Below are 8829 nucleotides of genomic sequence, written 5' to 3'. Positions count from 1 at the left end.
ACCCAAAAAAAAAAAAAAAAAAAAAAAAACTGAATCACTGCTGTATACCTGAAACTAACACAATATTGTAAATCAACTATACATCAATTTAAAAATTAAAAAAAAAAAAAGAAAGTAGATTAGTGGCTGCACGGCCAGGGATTGGGATGGGGTGGGGAGTTAATGCTAAGGTGTATTTGGAGTGATGAAAATGTTCTGGAATTAGATAATGGAGATGGTTTTACAACTTTGTGAATGTACCAATGAATTATACACTTTACAAGGGTGAATTTCACAGAATGTGAATTATATCTCAATCACCAAAGAGTGAATGAAGAGAAAAAAAGTAAAATAAACCAAAAAGTGGACTGACTAGTTAAAGCCTTTTTCGAACTTCCATATAAATCCAATAAATTGACCTCTTAGCCCAAAAACACATCCATGGAAATTTCCACCGAAGATAACTTGAGAATTCTGTCATAGCGCCTCCTCTTTGACAGCATTCCATAATAATACTATGGCCTGCTGTCTATACTCATAATTGAAGGAAATATTACATATCCATTAGGAGTTAATAAAAATAGATTGGTAATTTTTTCCCATCAGAAACAAAGTCCATAAAGATGGATATAAAATACTTTGTGCAGTTCTTGGCATACAGTAGGTGCTCAATAAAGATTAGCTATTATAATTATTAGTGGACTGCCAGTGAATGTGGATAGAATTCAAAAGCTCTCCATTACTCCTTCTATGTGGACTTCCTCTCCCTCCTCCCAAGGTCCCAATATTTGGCTACCCCTACTCAGCCTTCCCACAGTCCTGACAGACGACTATGCAGGATCTGAGAAGTGGACTCAAGCTGAGATATAAATGACTGATGGAGCCCCCTCATGTCCCTTCCTTTCCCTTCCCTTCCCTCCACTGTCTGTTCTCAGGCTCTATCACATCTAAGTCATCCATACTTGCCACCCATGTGGGTGTGCAATACATCTTTCACTGACAAAAATGACCCTATTGCCTCCCAAACTATTTCTCCAGGAAGTAGGAGGGATGGGTCTAGGCTAACACAGTGTGGTCTCCATGGCAGCAAAGCAAACTGGCTCATCCCAAGGGACTGGACTTCTGACACAGGAAGCAACGAAAGAGTCAGCCTTAGGCTCTCACAGCCTCAGCACCCACACTCGCCGACACCCCAGGCTCCACCCAGATCCTCCAACCTGGGTCCCACACTCCCAGCTGTACTCTGACAAAGAGGCTGGGCTGGGGAGACCTAGGGCGCCAGACACACACCCAGGATGTGCTCACCACTCCCCAGAGCCAAAATGCCCTGGCTGAAAAACAGAGAAGTGAAACCTATAAAGAATCAGGGCTTGTTTCCAGGCCTCCAAGGGCTCCCACTCTGACCCATCCATTGTGTATGTGTGTAGACAGAGATGACAGACACCTGTAGATGATAGAGACACAGATGACACAGGGAGAGCTCAGTTACACATTCGACACATACTCTCTCATGTGATCGTGTCGACCTGGGCAGAAGTATTTTATTGATGAGAAAACTGAGCTTAACAGAAGCTTTTTCAACTTAGCTGAGGTCACCAGCTGACAGGAGATTGAGGAGAGGCTGGCACCAGATTTGAGGACTGACCGGGAACTGACAGCCCCACCTGAGCTTCCCGGCATCTCCCAGATTCACCAGACAACGTGAGGACCCTGCATCTGTGTCCAGGGCTGGCCCCCACTGGCACAGCACCCCTGCCCTCCTGAGAGCCTCCTTACACAACAGGCTCCAGCCAGACCACTGCCTCAAACGCTGGGGGGAACAGATCAGTTCTTCCTTGGTCTCCTCCGCCAGAGCACAAGCTTCACTCATGGAATCAGGGGTTCATGGGCTGGATTTTCACCCTCAGAATCTGGGTCTGGAAGAGTACGCCTGGGACTGAACTTTTGACTCCTCAAGCTTAGGTTGGGGGCCTCAGGTAGAGCCGACAGCTGAGGATACTGAGTACTGGTTGAATAAGCGAGCAAATTCCAGGAATATTTTCATCTCCCAAATGTTAATTCACAGTATTAATGATTACACCACAATTTTAAAAATTTAGAACACTAAGTAGATTATGCACACAGATAAAAATTTTATTGTGCTAAAATAAACATAACACGATGTACCATTTTAATTATTTTTAAGTGTACAGCTCAGTGGCATTAAGAACATTCACACTGTTGTGCAACTGTAACCACCATCCATCTCAACATTTTCATCTTCCCCAACTGAAACTGTATTCATTAAACAACTCCCTATATCCCCTCTCCCCAGACCCTGGCAACCACCATTCTACATTCTGTCTCTATAAATTTGACTATTATAGGTACCTCATATAAGTAGAATCATACAATATTTGTGTTTTTGTGCCTGGCTTATTTTACTTAGCATCACCTCAAGGTTCATCCATGTTGTAGCACATGTCAGAATCATATAATGTTTAAAAGACACTCACTGGATCATCAAAACATGTTGATGACCTCTTGTTGCAGTCAGGGCCCATTCTCAATGCTCCAGATCAAAAAAGGTAAATGACAGAGTCTCTCCTCCAAGATGTCAGCCAATGAAACTCATGTTTAAAGGGTCCAATGTGCTACTGGAGGAGAGACAGCCAACATACCCAGCCTTCCTCTCCACCTTTGAAAATGGCTTTCTGGGACTTCCCTGGTGGCACAGTGGATAAGAATACGCCTGCCAATACAGGGCACATGGGTTCAATCCCTGGTCCGGGAAGATCCCACATGCCGTGGAGCAACTAAGCCCGTGCACCACAACTACTGAGCCTGCGCTCTAGAGCCCATGTGCCACAACTACTGAGCCCGTGTGCCACAACTACTGAAGCACACGCACTGAAAGCCTGTGCTCTACAACAAGAGAAGCCACCACAAAGAGAAGCCCGCAAACCACAACGAAGAGTAGCCCCCACTCGCCACAACTAGAGAAAGCCCACATGCAGCAACAAAGCAGCCAAAAAAATAAAAATTAAATTAAATCTTTAAAAAAGAAAGAAAGAAAATGGCTTTCTACACTCCAGCCTATAAACTATGGACCATTTCTCCAGGTGAATCTATTGATTCCAGAAGACAATGTAAAAATGGAAATGACTAATGGGAGGAATTTCAGGCCACATCAGGGTGGTGAGTAACAAATATCAGATGGTCCAGTGCCAAATCCTCAGGTCATGCTCTGGAACAGCATAAAGTGGCCACTTTGTCTGTGGATCTTTCTGCAAGTTCTGAAGGGCACCAAGACTTCCCATCCAGCAAGACCACTGCTTCGGCGCCCACGACCACCAGTATGCCTGCAGGGAGGCTGCAAGAAGGCCATAGATGGAAAGAAAATCAGAGTTCCAGGGAGTGATAGGAAGTAGAGGGAGGGAGGCAGCATTCACTGAGTTTCTACTCAAAGCAAGTGCCACACTAGGTGCACCTACAGACAGCATCCCACTGAACAATCCCAACAGCCAAGTACGTGAGATGCCATCACTTTATGTTTATAGATGCAAAAACTGAGGCTCAGATGAGTGGATAAACTACCCAAGGTCACACAGCTAATCAGCGTTCGAACGGGCAAGCAAATTCAGGCTTGTTCAAACTCAGAGCTCTTTTCTTTAGCCCATGATGCCTCTCATCCCACGATGGGGAGTGATATGTTCCCCACCTCTCGCCTCCACACTCTCCCCCACTTAAGACCCCAGACATGCATCATGGAAGACACTTTAATGGTGGGAGCCACAGAAAGCACAAGGGTGTTATCCTCCTCCCACAGAGACCATGAAGGGGGCTGGGGGGTCCCTCGAAAGAGGACCTCTGGAAAGGACAGGTCTACTATGAGACCTTAAATGAGAAAAGGGAAAATGCCTGCAGCACCGACAGCTTAAGCATGGGCAGGGCTGCTGGCTTAAATGAAGGATGCTCGAGCAGCTTTTCTAATTAATGATGGTTGAGTCATAAGAAGAAAAAGAAGTTGGCTCCAAGCTGATGCTAAAAGAAGGGTGCCCTCTACAAAGTACCTGAGTAGATGTCTCCTGCAGCCGCGTCCCCCACTCTCTCCTCCAGCCCTGATGCCACACCTTCTGGCACCTTCTCATGAACAGAGGCTGCAGAGAAGCAGGAGGCCTAGCCCAAATTGGTTGGGAGAGCTCACCTTGGCCAAACAAACGATTGGCAAGGATGCTGATGGGGAAGGCCCTTCCACGTGGCTGAATGGACCACAGCTGGTCTTGTACATCAGCTACAGCATAATCTGAGGGGCAATGGCAAGTCCATCTCTCTACACTGATGTCACAGCTCCTGAGATCTCACCTGCAAAAATGCCTTTCTTTGGGTTCCTTTCCCGAGGAGAAGTTTTCTTGGGAGGAGAACATGCATCACCTCCCAGTGAAGTGTTAGGTACAGAATCAAATGGATCTTGAAGGTCACATGATCCTGCCCAGTGCAGGAATTTCTGACAGCATCTGCTTGTATATTCCAGGGATATGGAAACCACAATCATGGTTGTACAGCTCCCACAAAGTTCTTTACCTTAAGCCAAAATATTTTCCTATAGCTTCTCCTCCTCATGCGGCACTGGGAACAAATGTGCTTCAAGGCAGTCTTGCAAGCCCCCAAGTACCTCTCCTGAGAGCCCCAGTTCTCCCAGCTCTTCCTTGTGGCGTAACTTTCAGGGTACCCCCTTTCCAGGACGCCTCCAATGGGCCCACTCCAAATTAGCAATAAGACCGCCGCCTGTGTGTGTAGAACTGCAGAGACAAAGTGTAGAATCCTAGTTATTTGTATACACACACACGTACACATACACACACTTACACAACCAAGGGAAAAGCAAAAGCCTCCAAATGGGGGTAACCCAACAGACCCCTGGGAAGCATCAGATGTGTTAGTCACTCCTGGATGCAAGAAGCAGCAACTCTCTCAAGTTAGTTCATGCAATACTGTTAGGACACTTGTAGAAATAAGGAATACAGAAACCTTAGCAACAGACCCTTGGAGAAATCAAACACCTGAGCCTTGTGGGAAGAGCAGGAATCTCCAGGAGAGCAAGGCCGGCCAGGCACTGGAACTGGAAGGCCATTGGAAATCCAAGGCAGCTTGGGAAAGCAGGCCATCTCGTAGACCCGCAAGCAGTAGGCATTCTGAGGCTCATTCCAGTGCTCTGCCGCTAGTCACTCAGCTCCCCTGTCACTCTGCTTCCTCTCATCCATCGCTTTTTTTTCTTCTCCTCTACCAAGTGTGTGGTTGATCCTGCCCCATTTCCCAGTTCACTAAGGCACAGCTCTCCGGGCCCCCGCAGAGATCACTGGCCACTGCTGCTCAGGAACGAGCAGAGGAGGCTCATCAAGAGCTGGAGGCAACCCAGTTTCTCTCAAGAGGAGGACGGTGAGCCTGTGACTGACCTTTGTAGTACATCCGGTGCCCAGAAAGGAAGACTAAGAAGGTGTTCATTTCAGGGCACACAGGAAATAAGCAAACACAGACTTCTTGGTTATCAGGTCCCCAGAGAGAGAATCGATATACAGATGGAAGGAACTCATGAGAATCACCCCACATGACCAGCTGCTTCTTCTTGATGATCATTTGGGGCTCTGAATAGTTCCCAAGCCCAAACATCAGCCCCATCATCTGTCCATGTACCACTTCACTTTCAACCCTCTGTGGCTTCCACGTTCCTCTATTAAAATAAAAATGCAGGACTTCCCTGGTGGCACAGTGGTTAAGAATCTGCCTGCCAATGCAGGGGACATGGGTTCAAACCCTGGTCTGGGAAGATCCCACATGCCACGGAACAACAAAGTCTGTACACCACAACTACTGAGCCTGTGCTCTAGAGCCCATAAGCCACAACTACTGAGCCCACGTGCCACAACTACTGAAGGCCGCGCGCCTAGACCCCATGCTCCACAACAAGTGAAGCCACCACAATGAGAAGCCCACGCACCACAAGGAAGAGTAGCCCCCGCTCGCCACAACTAGAGAAAGCCCACGCGCAGCAATGAAGACCCAACGCAGCCAAAAATAAATAAATATAAATAATTTATTTTTTAAACTATTAAAAATAAATAAAATAAAAATGCTGCTTAGGAATAAATTTAATGAAAGATGTGCAAGGTTTTTATATTCAAGACTACCAAACACTGTTGAGAGAAATGAAAGACCTAAATGAATAAAGAGATGTACTATGTTCATGGATTGGAACAGTGGTCCCCAACCTTTTTGGCACCAGGGACTGGTTTCATGGAAGACAATTTTTCCACAGATGGTAGGGGGCGGGGGGTAGGGGGATCGTTCAGGTGGTAATACAAGCAATGGGGAGCAATGTGGACCAGCAGATGAAGCTTCGCTCTCTTGCCTGCCACTCACCTCCTGCTGTGCAGCCCAGTTCCTTACAGTCCGTAGACTGGTACCAGTCCATGGCCCGGGGTTTGGGGACCCCTAGGTTAGAAAACTCAATATTGGTAAGATGTCAATTCTGCCCAAATGGATCTACAGATTCAATATAAACCCAGTCAAAATTCCAGAAGGCATTTTTTTTTTAGAAATTGACAAGCAGATTTAAGTGGAAAATTTAAGTGGAAATGAGGAGCTAGAATAGTCAAAATAATTTTAATAAAGAATGAAGTTGGTGGACTTACAGTAGCTGATTTTAAGACTTACTATAAACAACAGTAATTAAGACGCTTGGTATTAGCATTAGGATACACAAATAGATCAATGGAACAGAAAACAGAGTCCAGAAATAGACCTACATATATATGGCCAATTGATTTTCAGCAAAAGTACCAAGATAATTCAATGGGGAAAGAAAAATCTTTTCAACAAGTGGGCTAGAGGGCTTCCCTAGTGGCGCAGTGGTTAAGAATCCACCTGCCAATGCAGGGGACACGGGTTCCAGCCCTGGTCCAGGAAGATCCCACATGCCACTGAGCAACTAAGCCCATATGCCACAACTACTGAGCCTGTGCTCTAGAGCCCGCGCGCCACAACTACTGAGCCTGCGTGCCACAACTACTAAAGGCCGCGCATCTAGAGCCCGTGCTCCACAAGAGAAGCCACCACAATGAGAAGCCTGCACACCACAATGAAGAGTAACCCCCGCTTGCCGCAACTAGAGAAAGTCCACACGCAGCAACGAAGACCCAACACAGCCAAAAATAAATAAATAAATATATTTAAAAAAAGAAAAGAAAAAAGAAACTATGGTAAAGTTGCACTACTCGGAAAAAAAAAAGGCATAATGCACAGTCACAACAATATGGGCAAATCTCAGAAACATTATGCTGAGTGAAAGAAATGGGTACCTAATATATGATTCCAATTATATGAAGTTCTAGAACAGACACAATTAATCTATGTTAGAGAAAAACACAACTGTGGTTGCTTCTGGGGGGCTAATGTAGGAATTGACCAGGAAGTGGCATGAAGGTACTTTCTGAGGTGATGGGAATGTTCCATATCTTTTTTTTAAATAACAGCTTTATTGAGATATATTTCATATGCTATATAAGCTTACCTTTTTAAAGTGTACAATGCAGTAGTTTTCAGTATATTCACAGAGTTATGCAACTGTCACTACTAACTCCAGAAGAAACCTGATATCCATTAGCAGCCCTCCACCCCCAGCCCACCCCTGAACAATGCATCTACTTTCTGTCTCCATGATTTGCCTATTCTAGACATTTCGTATAAATGGAATCTTACAATACGTGGCCTTTTGATCTTCCTTCCTTCACTCAGCATCACATTTCTAAAGTTCATCCACGTTGCAGCATGAATCAGAACGTCCTTCCTTTTCATGGTTGAGTAATATTCTGTTGTGTGGATGGGCAACACTGTGTTTATCTACTCCTTTATCGTTTCAGGTGATGGACATTTGGGGAAGAGCTTGACTGGAAAAGGCACAAGGGAACTTTCCAGGGTGACATAGTACTTACCTGAGTATATATATTTGTCAAAACTTATTGAACTGCGCACTTAAAATATGTGCATTTTATTGTAAATAAACTATAATTCAAAGAAGAAGGCCCCAGAGAGAAAAGAATAAAGAAAGACAGAAAGAAAGAAAACTGGGAAGAAAGGAGGCAGGAAGAGAGGGAGGAAGAAAGGACAAAGAAAATATATTCTGGGAGGTAATTCCTCCTTGTTTTACCAACGACCCTCATGGGTTATTTGAAGGGTGGGAAATCACTGATGTCAACCCCCACCCCCTGCCAGCTTCCCCGGTGGGCTGTAGCAAACTGCGTGCAGTGGGGATCAAGCTGTGCTTGGGATCCCCCCAACGACCCTGTGATTATCTGAGCGTGCTCATCAATCAACTCTTGTTGCCTTCACGGGGCACATTCTACTGCAGAAAAAACCCGCCTTTACTGCACCCAATTTGCAGAGTCTGCTTTGGGCTGGCCCACCCCCGCACGGGCCCCCACACCCCCTCAATCCCTTTTGAGATCATCTGAGTTCTCTGCTCACCAGGCAACTTTGTGAAGCCAAGTCGTCCTCCCAGGGAGATTTTCCTGCTGCAACGGGGAGATGTAACTGGTTAGCCTGGCAATTCTAGCTCTAATTTAAGTCAATAAATTGACATGAATTTGACATTTTTTAAATATTTTTTTTACACCTGAAAGAAGGCCTGGCACGCAGGGAAGGTGCCTGAGGACTTAGTCACAAATTGCATCAGGACACCCAGGGCAATGAATACTTTGTCTCCTCGTCAAAGGACACTTAGGATTCCACAGGTTAAAAACGGTCAAGCAGGGCTTCCTTGGTGGCGCAGTGGTTGGGAGTCAGCCTGCCGATGCAGGGGACACGGGTTAGTGC

This window comes from Lipotes vexillifer, unplaced genomic scaffold (assembly GCF_000442215.2).
Source record: "Lipotes vexillifer unplaced genomic scaffold, Lipotes_vexillifer_v1.1 scaffold914, whole genome shotgun sequence".
In the NCBI taxonomy this organism is placed as follows: Eukaryota; Metazoa; Chordata; class Mammalia; order Artiodactyla; family Lipotidae; genus Lipotes; species Lipotes vexillifer.
Note: the sequence above shows the minus strand (reverse complement) of the source record.